The sequence below is a fragment of the Taudactylus pleione genome, unplaced genomic scaffold, assembly GCF_031769625.1.
Source record: "Taudactylus pleione unplaced genomic scaffold, aTauple2 ptg000551l, whole genome shotgun sequence".
Classification (NCBI taxonomy): domain Eukaryota; kingdom Metazoa; phylum Chordata; class Amphibia; order Anura; family Myobatrachidae; genus Taudactylus; species Taudactylus pleione.
The window spans coordinates 3,488,469-3,506,499 of record NW_028284953.1 but is presented as its reverse complement, the minus strand read 5'-3'; the positions used below and the strand labels follow the sequence as shown (position 1 = coordinate 3,506,499).

Sequence of the window (18,031 nt, the reverse complement as noted above, 5' to 3'; positions counted from 1 at the left end):
CATTAACCTGAGAAGGGAACCAAACCTTTCCGCCTACCATAATCTACTGCCGGCCTTTGCTCCTCAACTGTCCTATCTTATTTTGTGGGTCTATTACCTCCAGAATCAGGGGAGTTAGGACCAACAGGTACATCCTGTACTCAGTACGTTCCAGCGTGGAAACCACAGGAGGTATATATACTAGAGCCTGGGAGATGGAGAGAGAAGTGAGATGGTAACAGCTGAGTTTGACAGTCCAGGATAACCCTGGACTGTTACCGCATACAAGTTGCTCAGGTGATGCCAAGGTCAGGTTTGAAAAAAAGAGGTCGGAGTAACTTAATGACACTTGCTTACCCTGGAATATCCGGGAAACTCCTGAAATAATAGGAGCTCTTTAGCTAACCCAAGATGGGTAAGGCATAGACCTGGAAAGTGGCCCAAATTTACCAAAACTCTCACGTCTGATAACGTCACCATGTGATGACGCTCAATATACGCCATGGATAATAGCCAATGAGCCTGCTGCACTGGCACCTGTGGATGTAAGCTGATAACTATAGACCTGGGTCTGTATTGTATAAACCAGGGATGGGGAACTTCAGGCCCGGGGGGCCGTATAAGGGCCACAGAGTAATTCGGTATGGCCCTCGAAGCTTTTCTCTGCTAGCCTCATCTGACTAGCAGGGTGCCTAGAATGGCACCCTGCAGCCAGTCTCTATGCAGCAGTGCCACCAGGAGTGTCCTTAAGACGCTTCAGACGGTCACACCGGGCATTGCTGCAATCACCAGCGATCGTGGCCCCGCCCCATGTTACATCACATGGAGAGTGCGTAGCCTATATTGGGCCCACGAATAATGTTTTATATATATATCAAAATGGCCCTCGGCAGAAAAAAGGTTCCCCATCTCTGGTACTATAAACGAATAGTGAGAATTGTGGGGTTGAGAAGATGAACATACCTGTGGTTTCAAAAAATGTGCACCTGCTTCCAGTCTGTTAAGGTTGTAAAACAATGCATTTCCCACTGTGCTGGGACTTTGGAGATTGGTTGCCTTTTGAATGACCCATGTCCAGGCTATTACCACTCCAAACACAGTTCCCTTTGATAAATGCCCAAAGCACTGGAGAATATATATTGCTGCCAACGTAAATTGTTACCTCCCATAGACTTTAAATAAATAGCTATACTGACTGCAATTTTATTATCCATATTCAGTATATAACTTAGGCATATTGGGCCTGATTCAGAGCCGCTCGCTCTGGAATCAGGGCCCTCCTCCATGAAAATGGAGCGTCCTCCTGGATGCTCGCATAGCTGTGGGTGACCACCCACAGCTTATGCGAGCGTCCATGATGATGGTCGCGATGGTCAAGACCATCGCGACCATCGGGCTTGCGACGGAGACCCTGCGGTAGGGTCTCGCTGCCGCAAGCCCTGGAGTGATTTTGGCTCTATCAGAGCCAAAATCACTCCCACTGACATCACTAGTGATGTCAGTGGGGTCGGCTTCAGACGGTAGGCGTTCCCATGGGAACGCCTCCGTCTGGCAGCCACGCCCACCAAAGGGGGCGTGCTGTCAATTAACATCGACAGCACGCCCCCTTTGGTGCGAGACCCGGAGCGACGGAGAGCCCGTCGCTATCCGGGTCTCGCGCATGCGCACAACGGAGCTCCCTCCGTCGTGCGCATGCACAGTGGGGCAACATCGACCCGCTTGCGAGCGTCCTGCGCTCACGAGCGGGTGCGAATGACCCCCTTTGTACCTAAAATGTTTTCAGATAACAAACCCTGCAGAAAGTGTACAGTCAATTCCCAAAATGTGATCCTGTATATACTTTTATACCATAAACCGCTAAAACAGGCTGAAACCAAGAAAGACACTACAATAAGACAGTTGGGCCAGTGGCGCAATGGATAACGCGTCTGACTACGGATCAGAAGATTGTAGGTTCGACTCCTACCTGGCTCGCTTAAGTTGCCGTGATCGTAAAGTGGTTAGTACTCTGCGTTGTGGCCGCAGCAACCCCGGTTCGAATCCGGGTCACGGCATTTTGGATTTTGTTTCTCAATCATCCATTTTTTTACAATATTGAATCTTAAGATTGCCCAAAGCACTGGATAATGCCCAAAGCACTGGAGAATATATATTGCTGCCAACGTAAATTGTTACCTCCCATAGACTTTAAATAAATAGCTATACTGACTGCAATTTTATTATCCATATTCAGTATATAACTTAGGCATATTGGGCCTGATTCAGAGCCGCTCGCTCTGGAATCAGGGCCCTCCTCCATGAAAATGGAGCGTCCTCCTGGATGCTCGCATAGCTGTGGGTGACCACCCACAGCTTATGCGAGCGTCCATGATGATGGTCGCGATGGTCAAGACCATCGCGACCATCGGGCTTGCGACGGAGACCCTGCGGTAGGGTCTCACTGCCGCAAGCCCTGGAGTGATTTTGGCTCTATCAGAGCCAAAATCACTCCCACTGACATCACTAGTGATGTCAGTGGGGCCGGCTTCAGACGGTAGGCGTTCCCATGGGAACGCCTCCGTCTGGCAGCCACGCCCACCAAAGGGGGCGTGCTGTCAATTAACATCGACAGCACGCCCCCTTTGGTGCGAGACCCGGAGCGACGGAGAGCCCGTCGCTATCCGGGTCTCGCGCATGCGCACGACGGAGCTCCCTCCGTTGTGCGCATGCGCAGTGGGGCAACATCGACCCGCTTGCGAGCGTCCTGCGCTCACGAGCGGGTCCGAATTACCCCCTTTGTACCTAAAATGTTTTCAGATAACAAACCCTGCAGAAAGTGTACAGTCAATTCCCAAAATGTGATCCTGTATATACTTTTATAACCATAAAACTCTAAAACAGGCTGAAACCAAGAAAGACACTTCAATAAGACAGTTGGGCCAGTGGCGCAATGGATAACGCGTCTGACTACGGATCAGAAGATTGTAGGTTTGACTCCTACCTGGCTTGCTTAAGTTGCCGTGATCATATAGTGGTTAGTACTCTGCGTTGTGGCCGCAGCAACCCCGGGTCACGGCATTTTGATTTTGTTTCTCAATCATCCATTTTTTTACAATATTGAATCTTAAGACAATTTCAGAAAGTAAGCAGATTCTAGGGGGGGGGTTAGGTTGCGTGGGACGAAGGTTAGGTTTAGGCACTGAGGGGGAGGGTTAGGGGAAGGGGAATCTGTATGAAATACCGCCGGACGTTAGCCCAGCGGGTTTGTCATAATGACGCTGGAAAGCAGACAGTGAGAATTCCGATGGAGGGGAGTACCCCGCTATCACTAACCTTTCCCCCCCCAACCCTCCTTTAGGGGTGCCTAACCCTACCTCCACCCCTAGTGCCTAAACCTAATCACCCCTTCCCCGCAGTCTAAACCTAACCCTCCCGGGGGGATCCCTAACCTCTCCCCGGGGGTGCCTAACCCTAACCCCCCTTTCCCTAGCCTAACCCTCCCGGGTGGGTGTCTAGCCCTAACTCCCCCCCGGGAGCCCCTAACCTAACCCTCTCTCCCCCCAGCGGCTGTCCGCACCAAGCAAACCTTCATTCGATCTGCCGGACATCGGGGCTCCCGGCGTAGGTATAATGACAGGCGTCGAGATTTAGACACCTGTCATTAGACACCTGTCGCGATTACACAGTTGGGAAGCCGGCAGTCGGCATTTCGACCATCGGCTTCCTGGCTGCATCCCGGGAAGGAGAGTATACGGAATCGGTATGAAATACCGCCGGCCGCATGGTTCAATTCCCGGCAGCGCCTGGCCAATAGATGCAGAGTTCCCAGCAGCGAAAGCCCGACAGCGCTGGAAATCCCGATCGTCCTAAGGTAAGTATCTACTAACCTAACCCCCTAACCCTCCTTAGGGGTGCCTAACCCTAACCTCCCCCCCCAAGTGCCTAACCCTAACCCCCCCGTCCCTGCTGCCTAAACCTAAATCCCCCAGGGGGGTGCCTAACCCTATGTCCCCCCCCGTGGGTGCCTAACCCTAACCCACCCTCCCCCTAGCCTAACCCTCCCGGGGGGGTGCCCTAAACCTCCCCCCCACGGCTGTTCGCTCACGGCGCCCGGCATCCCTTCGATCGGGATGCCGGGCGCCTGTTTCACGGCGTCGGGAAAATGTCAGGCGTCTACATCTAGACGCCCGGCATTTCATCCCTCGCTGGGATATGACAGTCTTCAGGTCTTCCCGAATGTATACCAAGTATACTTACCTCATTTTGTCGGGATTGTAACCCTGTCAGGAAGCAGGCTTCCCGATTGTATACCAAGTATACTTACCTAATTTTGTCGGGATTGTAACCCTGTCAGGAAGCCGGCTTCAGGATTCTGACCCATACCCAACCCTACAATTCTTATATGCTGCATTCTTTTCCTGCACAAGTCCCCAGTACAGCTGGCGGGATACCTTTCCATGGATCTAGCATTCTTTCTGTAGAAAAGTACTTGTGTTCATTTGTCTTCCTCCATTGGGTCACACTGTCTTCTATTGTTCTACAAATCATTTTATTTAAAAAAAAATAACCTTCCTATGTTTTAATAAAACTTTGACTCCTTGCTTCTAAAAGTAAAGTTTGGAGAACTAGATGCAAATGTCGGTTCCTTGTGGGTTAATAGCATCAGGAATTGGATATAGTTTTTTGCAGAATCTTGAATTATGAGGTAGCAGTTCCAAAAGGATACAAGCCTACTGTACATCTTATCATATTTGGAATCCGGTTTCAAGTCTATGATTACCTTTATACCTCCCATGGACTTTAAATAGCTATACTGAATGCAATTTTATTATCCATAGTCAGTATATAACTTAGGAACATTGGGCCTGATTCAGAGCCGGACGCTCTGACCAGAGCGCTCGCTCTGAATCAGGGCCCTCCTCCATTAAAATGGAGCGTCCTCCTGGACGCTCGTATAGCTGTGGGTCACCACCCACAGCATATACGAGCGTCCAAAAAGATGGTCGTGATGGTCTTGACCATCGGACTTGCGACGGAGACCCTGCGGTAGGGTCTCCCTGCCACAAGCCCTGGAGTGATTTTGGCTCTATCAGAGCCAAAATCACTCCCACTGACATCACTAATGATGTCAGTGGGGCCGGCTTCAGACGGTAGGCGTTCCCATGGGAACGCCTCCGTCTGGCAGGCACGCCCCCGGCATGCCCACCAAAGGGGGCGTGCTGTCAGTCACCATCGACAGCACGCCCCCTTTGGTGCGAGACCCGGAGCGACAGCTTGGCTGTCGCAGTCCGGGTCTCGCGCATGCGCACGATGGAGCTCCCTCCATCGTGCGCATGCGCAGTGGGGAACATCGACCCACTTGCGAGCGTACTGCCGCTTGCGAGTGGGTCTGAATGACCCCAATTGTACCTAAAATGTTTTCAGTTAACAAATCCCTGCAGATAGTGTACAGTCAATTCCCAAAATGTGATTCTGTATATACTTCAATAACCATAAACCTCTAAAACAGGCTCAAACCAGGAAAGACACTTCAAATACTATAAGACAGCTGGGCCAGTGGCGCAATGGATAACGCGTCTGACTATGGATCAGAAGATTGTAGGTTCGACTCCTACCTGGCTCGCTTAAATTGCCATGATCGTATAGTGGTTAGTACTCTGCGTTGTGGCCGAATCCGGGTCACGGCATTTTGATTTTGTTTTCATCCATTTTTTCACAATATTGAATCTTAAGACAATTTCAGAAAGTAAGCAGATTCTAGGGGGGATGGGTTAGGTTTAGTTTGCGTGGGACGAAGGTTAGGTTTAGGCACTGAGGGGGAGGGTTAGGGGAATCGGTATGATATACCGCCGGACGTTAGCCGAGCGGGTGTCATAACAACGCTTGAAAGCAGACAGTGAGGATTCAGACGGAGGTGAGTACCCCACTATCACTAACCTTCCCCCCTCCCCCCTAACTTAATTTTATCAGTAAATACATTTTTTTCATTATTTGGGGTTTTAACATGTGTCATTTTCTTTTGCCTTATTTATGCCTTTTTCTTTTTATTTGGCACAACTTCTTTTTGTGTTTTGCTTGTCTGACCCTGTTATTATTAATAATGGTATAATTATTGGCAGTTTTGTGGTATGCGGTCAAATGTAAAAATGGACTGCCATGGCTGAGGCTACCAGTAAAACTACATCAGCAGAGCCTTATCCTGCTTGGAGTCAAGCATATACTGATGGAGTGTATCGTTGACAAATGCTTAATTGGAGACACTTAAGTTTAAGAGTTAATTTGTTAACCACTTAGCTGGCGCGGTCGCATGAGATGGGACTGCAGCCATCTGGGCTTTAGCTGATACGGTCGCCAGGGGCGGATTGGGAACTTAAAGTGGCCCTGGAAAAATTCTGAAAGTGGCCTCATTCAAATTTGGCGCACCAAAACAATCATATGTTGTGCTAGCAAACAGCCAACGTGACAGCCATACAATACAGAGAGTAGCTTTGTGTCTGCCATACAGCACAAACAGCATCCCTGCCAAGGGTGTAGCTATAGTAGGTGCAGAGAGTGCGGCTGCTACGGGCACCCTCTCCCTGCACTGAGTAATACGCCATCTCCTGAGCCCCAGCTTCTCTATTCTCACCAGAGTGCTGCTGCCGGGTATCTGGGCCCAGAGATGATCCAACCTACAGCCATCACTAGCTGCTGCCTGTATACATTGTGATGTCACAATGCAGGTCACAGCCCTATATAAAGGATGCCCAGCTACTGGCAGCCATTTTGTGGTGACATTTTCTCCTACATGGATACTCTCTGAGTAGTTCCTTTTTTATGTAGGTGACTTTGGATAATGACTACTGATATGAACTTTGGATTATATCTCCCAATAAGGTCCTGAACAGCAACATTTTTAGAAAAAGAATTTGAATAACATCTTAAGGTAAGGACTTTAGAATAAATGTTGGCCTGTCATCCTTACCCCTCCCTCCATTTTACCTGCGGTTTTTAATTTAAAAACAATGGATAAAGCTAATTATTTATCTGATATGACACTGCATGACTTAAGATGGATACACACTTGTCCAAGTGGAGGATTCAACTCCAGGCCAGAATGTTACCACAATCCTACTGGAGACCTGGACGCAGATTCAACATCCAGTATACTGTATGCCTACACACCTGTCCTATATATGGCAGCAAATCTCAGACAGTAGGTACAGAGAATGGGGCTGCTATGGGGCCCAGGCGGCCTTTGAGTGCTGCTGCAGGGCATCTGCTGTCACTGGCCCAGTCGTCTCTGCTTTTATCTCTCTTCAGTAACTGATTTATTAGTGAATCATAGCCTTCTTATATACCATGTTGTTTCAGAAACATTTAGGATTAGGGATGAAGGTAATGATTTTCTGCGCCGATTCTGTCCAAATGTGATATTATTGTTTCCTGTTTCTACGTCTTCTTCCACATGGAGTTTCCTCAATGGTATGAAGCAAGGGAACAAAGACAATAGCTGTATGAGTATAATGGTCAAACAAAATAAAACACAACCAATCTAGGCTGTATAAATGTCACCAGTGTCTTTAAATGGGAACACCGTATACCCACACCCAGTGTTCTCGTGCAATAGAGGAAGAGGTTCTGCTCACATTTAGTTTTTATTCCATTGAGGAAACTCCATGTGGAAGAAGACGTAGAAACAGGAAACAATAGAATCACATTTGGACAGAATTGGCGCAGAAGATCATTACCTTCATGTTTATATATTTATATTATTGCAGGATTAGATGACTTGTATGAGGTATTTCTTATGCTGACAATTTGGTAGCGCCTGAAACTTGTCTAGTTGTGTACCCTTTTTAATTTAGGATTAGGGAGCCTATATAATTTTTTTTTATATATATATTTTTCATTTATAATGCTTACTATATGCTAATTACAACTGAGTTAATCCTGCATGTCAGCTAAGTAGATAGATATTAGGTCATTTACAATCAAAATTTGCCCGGGGTGGGGGACTTTGGAATTTTGCTATTGGGCCCCTACCTATAGGTCTTGCTTGTGATCCCAGTAACCATCTTACAGTACAAAGAGCATCTCAATCACCACCACTAGCTTGGTTACCACCATAAAGTACATAGATCATTCCAGGGACTGGCATACATTAAATTGAGCATCCTAGTGACAATACAGCACAAACAGCCACCACCATACAGCAAAGGCTGTATCCCATCATCACCATACAGCATCCCAGTGACTGCCATAATGTACAGACAGCACTCCACTGAATGTTATACAGTACATTGAGCATCAAGGTGATGCCATACAGTACATTATAATATACATAGCACCCAGACTTGTAGCTTGATCACTTCTGGATGATAAACTCATGAAACAGCACTCTGGCCATAGCCCGTGTCCAACAGACTGTGTGGAGACCAGCATGGGAGATCACCATACTTGAGTGGCCCTTGTTACCCAATTACTGTTATATGTTGAACAAAACAAATTTAATACATCTACCAGTGACGCCTACAACCAATCCGCCCTGCTGTATAGGTGCTCATAGTTATTCTAGTCTACATCAGTATTTTAAATAATTGTTTCCTATAGATTAGTAAAATTATCCAGTAATTTGGTGTAATTACTTCTTATATAGAGGTATGTTTTGTTATAACCTGCTACTGGTTAAAGTTAGTATTCTGCAGACTATAGTACGAGAATGCCAAATTATGTATCCCTGAGCTGGTTTAATCACAATTGTATTTTGATTGCTGGCAATGTTAATAATGTGTGTTTCTGTTAGTGTGATAAAGGGATCTTCCTATGTGCACTGTGTGTTTGGACGATTATGTAATATTTCCCTCACCCCATTTATGAGAGAGGAGGAGTCAATTAAATGTTGAGCAGGGGAGGTCTTGTTGGCTGGGACTCACTCTGTTACTCCCCAGAGGTGAATCCTCAGGCTCATTGGTAACCGAGTGTGAGGGAGTTTCCCAGCTGTTGGACTTGGGGCGTTTGTTCTCCTCCTGTCAGCAGGGCCAGATTAACAATGGAGCCGATAGAGCTAAGGCATCCACATAAAAATAGGCCTATCATCATGTCAGCATCAAATAGTCGGCCATAAATTTTAACTATTAAAATGGTATTTCTATTTTTTTCACAAAATTCTGCAACTTTTCTCTTTTTATGTATTTAGGGAGACAGTGGGGCTGAGAGTGAAGGGGGTGGCCACACCCACACAGCACTGGTCACAGATTCTCCCCTTCTCAATATAAGCCATTGTACATTGACAGCCCCAGGCCCATGTAGCCCTTAATGCAATGCTGCCTGTCAGCCATGGTTAGGAGAAGCAAGGCTGCTTATTCTTCAAAGGGGGCAGGACAAGTGGTAGAATTTCAGCTGGGGGGCAGAGACATTTGCACAGTACACAGTAAGTGAAGACTGTGTTATGTAGCCTATTTGAATGGCTGCACATAGGGAAGTTACACCACTGGGCAATGTAAAAATATTATTTACAGTATATACAAAATAAAAACACAAAACCGTACACTGGGAATTACTGGAGAAGCTACTGTATGGTCAATCCACCCATGTCTTCAGCACTAAGTGTGCAGGGGCCTAACCCTAGTGTAATTACCCTCTCAGCAGTGAGTGCTCATGGCTGCCCCCAGTATAGGTGTCCCCTCAGTAGTAAGTGCCCAGAGTAATAACCGCAGTGTAGCTGTCCTCTCAGCAGTTAGTCCCGTGTGTTGAGCCCAGTGTAGGTACACCTTCAGCAGTGAGTACCCATTGGGCTGGCCCCAGTGTAGGTACCACTTTCAGCAGTGAGTACCCATTGGGCTGGCCCCAGTGTAGGTACCACTTTCAGCAGTGAGTACCCATGGGGCTGGCCCCAGTGTAGGTACCACTTTCAGCAGTGAGTACCCATGGGGCTGTCCCCAGCTACACTAACAACATGAGTCACAACTTGTTCACAGATGTGCAGACACTACATGAGTTGGATTACCAGGAGTAGAGGGCACCCAGCTCCAGAGCCTCAAAGTTTGACCAGGTCCTGTAAGGGCAGAGAGGGGAATACATAAACCGCCAGCCTATACCCTACCATACTTCCAGTCTGCCTGGCTATATAACCTGGTGTACTTCCAATGAAAGATGCTGCAGCCCTCACAGACAACCAGGTGGGTAAACTCCCAGCAGCGCCCCAGACAGCAGCCCCCCAGGTGCACGCACACTCCAGAATTCATCCAGCGGCAGGCATTGCTTGGTGTCCACTGCTGGCTAACTCATGCCTGGTGATGAAAGAGAAGATGATCTCCGAGGGTCTGCAGGCAGGGGAGCGGAAGTGATGGGTGACCTCTGCCGCAGTGACCGGGAGGGGCAGCATCCGCCAATCCCAGCATCCGCAGAATAGATAGACAGGCAGTCAGTGTATATGTGTGACCACGGCTTTGAGACGCTGCCTGTGCGGCCCACTTCACATCCCTACTTTCCAGCACCTGACGCCAGTAGCGGGCAACCAAGGGAGGGTGAGTAGTGGATCAGGAAGGGGTGGGCTGATCTGCGAAGCACAGCCATAGGTGGCTGGTCCCTGGGGAGGGATCAGCCACCATGAACAAATCATGTCAGTTTCAGCCATTAATATGCTCTCATTGAGTAGGTTGGGTCACATATTTAAAAAAAAAAAAAAATCTGAAAAATAAATTGTTTTCAGTGGCCCCAAAACTGTCCGGCCCACCTGTGATGTCTATGGTCAATCTGCCACTGACTGTTGCATCCCATGAGACCGTGCCATCCCACTTCGTTCCCCTGCTGTTACGGAAGAAATCCATTATGCACATGCGCAGAACAGATCTCCTCCTCTTGCTGTGGCACCCCAATACTGATAGTGTGGTCTGCGACAGACATCACTCCAGAAATCACACCCCAGAATGCCATGCAAAATGGCACTTTGGGGCGCATGCGCTGTATACCAAAAGTGTGAGGAGGGGAACATAGTTCTCCCCCCGAACACTTGTATGCTGATCTCTACAAGTGCACAGATCAGCTGCAGCAGGGGGGGTACGGATGATCAGTATCCCCTGCCTTCTGCAATAAGGTGAGGGAGGGGTCTATGGCACAGGGGGAGGGGATGTAATAGGAAGGAAACTTTTGGCATAGGGGATAGCTTATGCCCAACAAAAAGGATTTTTGGCCGGGGGGGTATATAAATTATATAAAAAATATACAACTATATAAAGTGGCACATTGGGAGAGGGGTACCAATACAGTGGGGACCTATTGACACTGGAGGTGGGGGCTCTGCCACTGGGATCTATTACCATTATTACCTGGGTCAACCACTTGCTAGATCCGCCACTGCCCTCTCTGTTAACATACAGATGTAGGAATGTAAAAGTAACATATGCTTACAATACACAAACCCCCTCTGGTGGCATGCTGCGTACAGTACTTTAGGTTCACCAGGTAGTGCTGGACATGTCCCCTGGGCACTACTAGATATGCACCATGGGTGGGGCTAGACACTCCCCTTAGACTGAATAGGACACGACGGCGTGCGTGGTCCTCTCCCTGAAATGACTACAAAAGTAGACAAGAATGCACTATTTGTATCATCAACTGGATGAGACTGCGTACGATATAGCTAATTACTCTAATCAACCGAGGTGGGTGTGGCTATAATTGCAGAATATCCCTGGTCACCCTGCAGATGAGGCAGTTATGTGCATACCAGAGATCATACTATCAATAAATAGTGGTATTAGAGAGGAAGATAAAACATAATATAGTCAAATTAATGCATAGTGCATACATGTTAGGATTTATCTCTTAGATATATTATTGCGCAAGTTACTGCAACCTTGGAAAACTGTTCATCATGTAGAACAATAAAAATAATTTTTTGTATTGGAGTGGCATTTCTTACAGACGGATGGTAAAGGCGTTTTTGTGCAGCTACCAATATGTTTAGGATTTTAATGCAGTAACAGCGACACCTAGTGACCTCACTTGAGAACCACAGTTTGTCCAACACATGTTTACTCAGGGCTTCATTCAGGACCTGATTTAGACCCACTCGCACCCAGCGTATACAAATCCGGCACACACCCAGCAAGGCAGGCGATCACACTGCAAAGCATAAGCATGCCCACTATGTCTTGGCGTGCGATCGCTTTGTGCACGTCATCTCCAGGAAGTGTATGTAACCATCGGTACATCGGGTACCATCGGAAGCGAACAAAGCGCTTGAGGTTGACTATACCATACCGCAAGCACTACGATCACTTCAGTGTGAACTACCCCAGGTGACGTGTACTATGATGCTGCCTGTTAACTATGCACGCCTCTGAAACGGTGTTAAGACGCTCAGGCACCTCTGCATTCGAACCTCCACTCCCCCGTTGTTAATGGCCAGCCCCTGTCACCACACCCAAACGGCTTCTCCTGTCACTCACTCTGCTGGGCTGTCTATGCGCAGGGAGGGAACGCAATGGTTCGTGTACCCGCACTGCTATGCCTACGCATGTGCAGAATGAAAAAATCGGCCAGCTACGAGCGAACGCGTCCTAGCGTACGGGTCTGAATCAGGTCCTCAGTACGGATTGCAACTGCGAATTCGCACGCAACTAAGCTGCGAAAATATGCTAATGCCTGCCAGAGCTCAGCCAGCATAAAGACGCCCACTGCTGCTTTCTCACATACATCCAACCTTATATGGAATAGAAAACAGACTTGCGCTCTAGATAAGTGTGCTAATGTATAAGGGCGCTGCTTCGAAAATGGAGATGTCCCATCTCCTTCAAAATTTAGTATTATATGGTAGCTCTGAAGCGCTATACCCTATACAATATGTATAGAAATAAAGTGATATGGTCCAGGATCCCTCAACATGAATAAATGAGCCGTCTATACTGGGTATATACAATAATGATAAACCAATGTCCCTTATTAATATAGATGTAAATAAAATATCAGCGCACTGTAATATATCAAAATGATTTTGCTGATAGATGCAATAATGTACAAAAACTGATGAAATCCTAATTCTGATCTATGAGATAATCCTGTGCATGCGTCACAAGATCAGTATTAATCAAAGATCAGACTACAAATCCATATGAATAGTCTTGGATAAATCCAGGTAGTGTTCAGTAAATGACTTGAATGACCACGGCGGGTCAGACACAAGTCTGGCTGATCTGATTGAGTAAAATGTCAGTCTGGGGTAACCGGTGTGGAAAAAAAACAATTTTCAGATACAGGAGCAGCGTCCCGCTAGTACAGGTGTTGAAATTAGGTGGATGCCCCGGGGATGTCTTCCCGGAGAGAGAGTACGGCTGCAGGGCTCTGAGTAATGGGGTATAGGTCCTGGACGGGTGCTCCACACTAGTGTGCCGCCCGGACGCTGGTGTGGAGGCTGGGTGACCCAGCCGCTCACCTGCGGTGCAGGACGGGATCACGGGGGGAGCTTCCGTCCAAAGAGGGATAGTACCGGCGTGGGTCGGGTGAAGACTAAAGGCATCGGGTCTTCATTGCTTAGGGATTCTGGCCCATCGTGACATGATAGCATCAGGCAGTTGCAGATCTGATCGGCTGCACATTTATGCTGTGAATCTCCAGCTTCACCACATCCTAAAGGTGCCCTATTGGATTGAGACAAGGACACTGTGGAAGTTACTGGAGTACAGTGAACTCAATGTCATGTTCTTGGAACCAGATTGAGCTATATTTACCTATATTGATAATCTCCTCTCCAGGAGTGGCCGGTGGTGAGCTGACTATTCGCGCCATCAGGTCCCATCCCTTGTGGCAAAATACAACTAATTCCGTTTCTAAGAAGAGGGGATGGGAAAATTACGTGAATACCTAGAATTGCATATTGGCCCCACGCACCTCAAGTCCTGGGAGGTCCATCCACTCTTCTGGGAGCCCTCAGGACTCCCCAGAGTTTCCAAGCGAGTAGGCAGGGCCGGATTAAGGGGCAGGGGAGCATTAGGGGTGTTCACCCCGGGGCTCCCACACAGGGTCGGTGTGACCCTGCAATTACCGTGATCAGGTGGCCAGCGGCACTTGTTCCCGGATGGGGAATGACACGGCTCTGTGTTCTGCATGCAGAGTCAGTGTCACACTATGCATGCAGAACACAGATATGGAAGCATTGAAGAGGAGCCGGCCACAGGAGGCGAGTACTCAGGGGCAAGGGAGGTACCATGTGGCATATAGGGGGGAGGCACATTGCGGTGGGGCACCGTGCGGCATATAGGAAGGCACTGAGGGGCAACAAGTTCCCCCGGGGCCCTCACAAGCCTTAATCTGGCTCTGTGAGTAGGCATGGTTAAAAAAACAGGTACATTGTGGCATTAAATCAGTGCTCCTTTAGTAATCCTAGGAGATCACCAGTTTCTGAGATACTCAAACTGGAACCAGCAATAAGTCCACAATTACAGCCACATATCTTCCTCATTCTGGAATTTGGCCTGAACAACACCTGAACCTCTGGACCATGTCTGCATGCTTTTTGCTGCCGGATGATTGACAGTTTAGAAATTTACATTAATAAGCAATAGATGTTTCTAATAAAATGGCCACAGGGTATATTTAAGGTTATTGATTTATCTCTGAATGACCTAGGTTTTATATACAGATTTAATATCCATTAGTGGCTTTACTTTATGTTAAATCATGCAAGAAATAGACTCAGCAGCTGTTATTGCAGGGGTGCTCAAACTATTTTGCTCAGAGACCCTATCTGACAATAACATTTTTTACAGGACCCCAGCAAACTGAGTAGTGCACAGGTTCTCAAACTCGGTCCTCAGGACCCCAAACAGTGCATGTTTTCCAGGTCTCCTCACAGAATCACAAGTGAGATAATTAGCTCCACCTGTGGATCTTTTAAAATGTGTCATGAATACACCTGTGCACCTGCTGGGTGACCTGGAAATCGTGAACTGTGTGGGGTCCTGAGGAACGAGTTTGAGAACCACTTGTGTAGTGAGTATAGAACACTTGATAAAAACAGCAAGAAATAGAGCACATTATTAGGAGCAGAATAATTAGCTCCAGAGTGGATTTCACAACTATAATCTCCTCCCAATTATCCCCTCGCTACCTTCACTTCCCTTCACTTCCCCTGCCTTCTGTGTGCTTAACTTTATCACACATCCACCCCTCCTTTGCCCTTGGATACTGTGGACCACCTGAAGGTCCTTCACTACAATCCCTCCACTCTGTTGGACTATGAGAACTGGTCCTCTATTGGCAGATGACCTCATGGTACATCTACGGAAAGGGAATCTATCTCTTCCCATACGGAATCCTGCCATGTTAAACCCATGGTCTAAGCGGTTGAAGCACATGATGTGCTGGGCATACAAATGCTCAGGTGCATAAGATGCTGCTAGGGAACCAGGCGACAAGAAGGGTGTTCATGTTCACACTATTGCTACTACCAGACATTGCCCACAATGTCCCTGTTTATGAGGCAAAAGATCAAACATCACCACCACAAACACTATCACTGACATTACCACTACCAGCACACATCACTATAAAACCCACTCAGCATACACCGCACCACTATCACTCACTCAGCACACACTACATCACTCACTCACCACCCCACTCACTACACATCGCATCACTCTACTCACTCAGCACACATCACATCACTCAGCACACACTGCATCACTCACTCACCACCCCACTCACTACACATCGCATCACTCTACTCACTCAGCACACACCGCACCACTATCACTCACTCAGCACACACAGCACCACTATCACTCACTCAGCACACATCACATCACTCAGCACACACTGCATCACTCACTCACCACTCACTACACATCGCATCACTCTACTCACTCAGCACCACTATCACTCACTCAGCACACATCACATCACTCAGCACACACTGCATCACTCACTCACCACACCACTCACTACACATCGCATCACTCTACTCACTCAGCACACACCGCACCACTATCACTCACTCAGCACACACAGCACCACTATCACTCACTCAGCACACATCACATCACTCAGCACACACTGCATCACTCACTCACCACTCACTACACATCGCATCACTCTACTCACTCAGCACACACAGCACCACTATCACTCACTCAGCACACATCACATCACTCAGCACACCACTCACTACACATCGCATCACTCTACTCACTCAGCACACACCGCACCACTATCACTCACTCAGCACACACAGCACCACTATCACTCACTCAGCACACATCACATCACTCAGCACACACTGCATCACTCACTCACCACTCACTACACATCGCATCACTCTACTCACTCAGCACACACAGCACCACTATCACTCACTCAGCACACATCACATCACTCAGCACACACTGCATCACTCACTCACCACACCACTCACTACACACTGCATCACTCACTACACATCGCATCACTCTACTCACTCAGCACACACCGCACCACTATTACTCGCTCAGCACACATCACATCACTCACTCAGCACACTCCGCATCACTCTCTCACTACACACTGCATCACTCACTCAGCACACACCGCATCACTCTACTCACTCAGCACACACTGCATCACTCACTCACTCACTACACATCGCATCACTCAGCACACACTGCATCACTCACTCACTACACATCGCATCACTCAGCACACACTGCATCACTCACTCAGCACACACTGCATCACTCACTACACTGCACCACTCACTCAGCACACACGGCACCACTCACTCACTCATCACACACCGCATCACTCACTCAGCACACACCGCATCACTCACTCAGCACACACTGCATCACTCACTCAGCACACACCGCATCCCTCACTCACTTCACACCGCATCACTCACTCACTACACACCGCATCACTCACTACACTGCATCACTCACTCACTCAGCACACACCGCATCACTCTACTCACTCACCACACACTGCACCACTCACTCAGCACACACCGCACCACTATCACTCACTCACTCACCACACATCACATCACTCAGCACACACTGCATCACTCACTCACCACTCACTACACATCGCATCACTCACTACACATCGCATCACTCTACTCACTCAGCACCACTATAACTCACTCAGCACACACTGCATCACTCTACTCACTCAGCACACACTGCATCACTCTACTCACTCAGCACACATCGCATCACTCACTCAGCACACTCCGCATCACTCTCTCACTACACACTGCATCACTCACTCAGCACACACTGCATCACTCACTCACTACACACTGCATCACTCACTACACACCGCATCCCTCACTCACTTCACACCGCATCCCTCACTCACTACACACCGCATCACTCACTACACACCGCATCACTCACTCACTCAGCACACACCGCATCACTCACTACACATCGCATCACTCTACTCACTCACCACACACTGCACCACTCACTCACTCAGCACACACCGCATCACTCACTCAGCACACACCGCATCACTCACTCACTCATCACACACCGCATCACTCACTCATCACACACCACACCACTATCACTCACTCAGCACACACCGCATCACTCACTCACCACTCACTCACTACACATCGCATCACTCTACTCACTCAGCACCACTATAACTCACTCAGCACACACTGCATCACTCTACTCACTCAGCACACATCGCATCACTCTCTCACTACACACTGCATCACTCACTCACTACACATCGCATCACTCAGCACACACTGCATCACTCACTCAGCACACACTGCATCACTCACTCAGCACACACCGCATCACTCACTCAGCACACACCGCATCACTCACTACAAACCGCATCACTCACTCACTACACACCGCACCACTCACTCACTCAGCACACACTGCATCACTCTACTCACTCAGCACACAATGCACCACTCACCTGTCTCCCTGTCACAGTTCACTGTGGCAGAGCAGTAGAAGGTAATTTGGAACTTCAGAGGGCAGGACTACACTCAGTATAGGATAGGTAGCTGAAAATCCTCCAGATGGCGCCTGGAGGCAAATGCTTGTTAGGGAGAAATAGGAGAAGATGCCGACGATGTCTTCCAGCT

At 48.1% G+C, this 18,031-nt stretch overlaps 1 protein-coding gene and 2 non-coding genes across 3 annotated transcripts in view; 2 read left to right on the top strand and 1 right to left on the bottom strand.

Moving 5' to 3' along the window:
• The window catches only part of LOC148483112 (hepatic lectin-like), a 78,492-nt gene that overhangs the window by 53,428 nt on the left and 7,033 nt on the right, over nucleotides 1-18,031 (bottom strand). The window lies entirely within an intron of this gene.
• On the top strand, nucleotides 1,881-1,953 carry TRNAR-ACG (transfer RNA arginine (anticodon ACG)). The gene has a single exon. It is a non-coding gene; the product is annotated as a tRNA-Arg (tRNA).
• TRNAH-AUG (transfer RNA histidin (anticodon AUG)) lies at nucleotides 5,509-5,581 on the top strand. Its single transcript has one exon. It is a non-coding gene; the product is annotated as a tRNA-His (tRNA).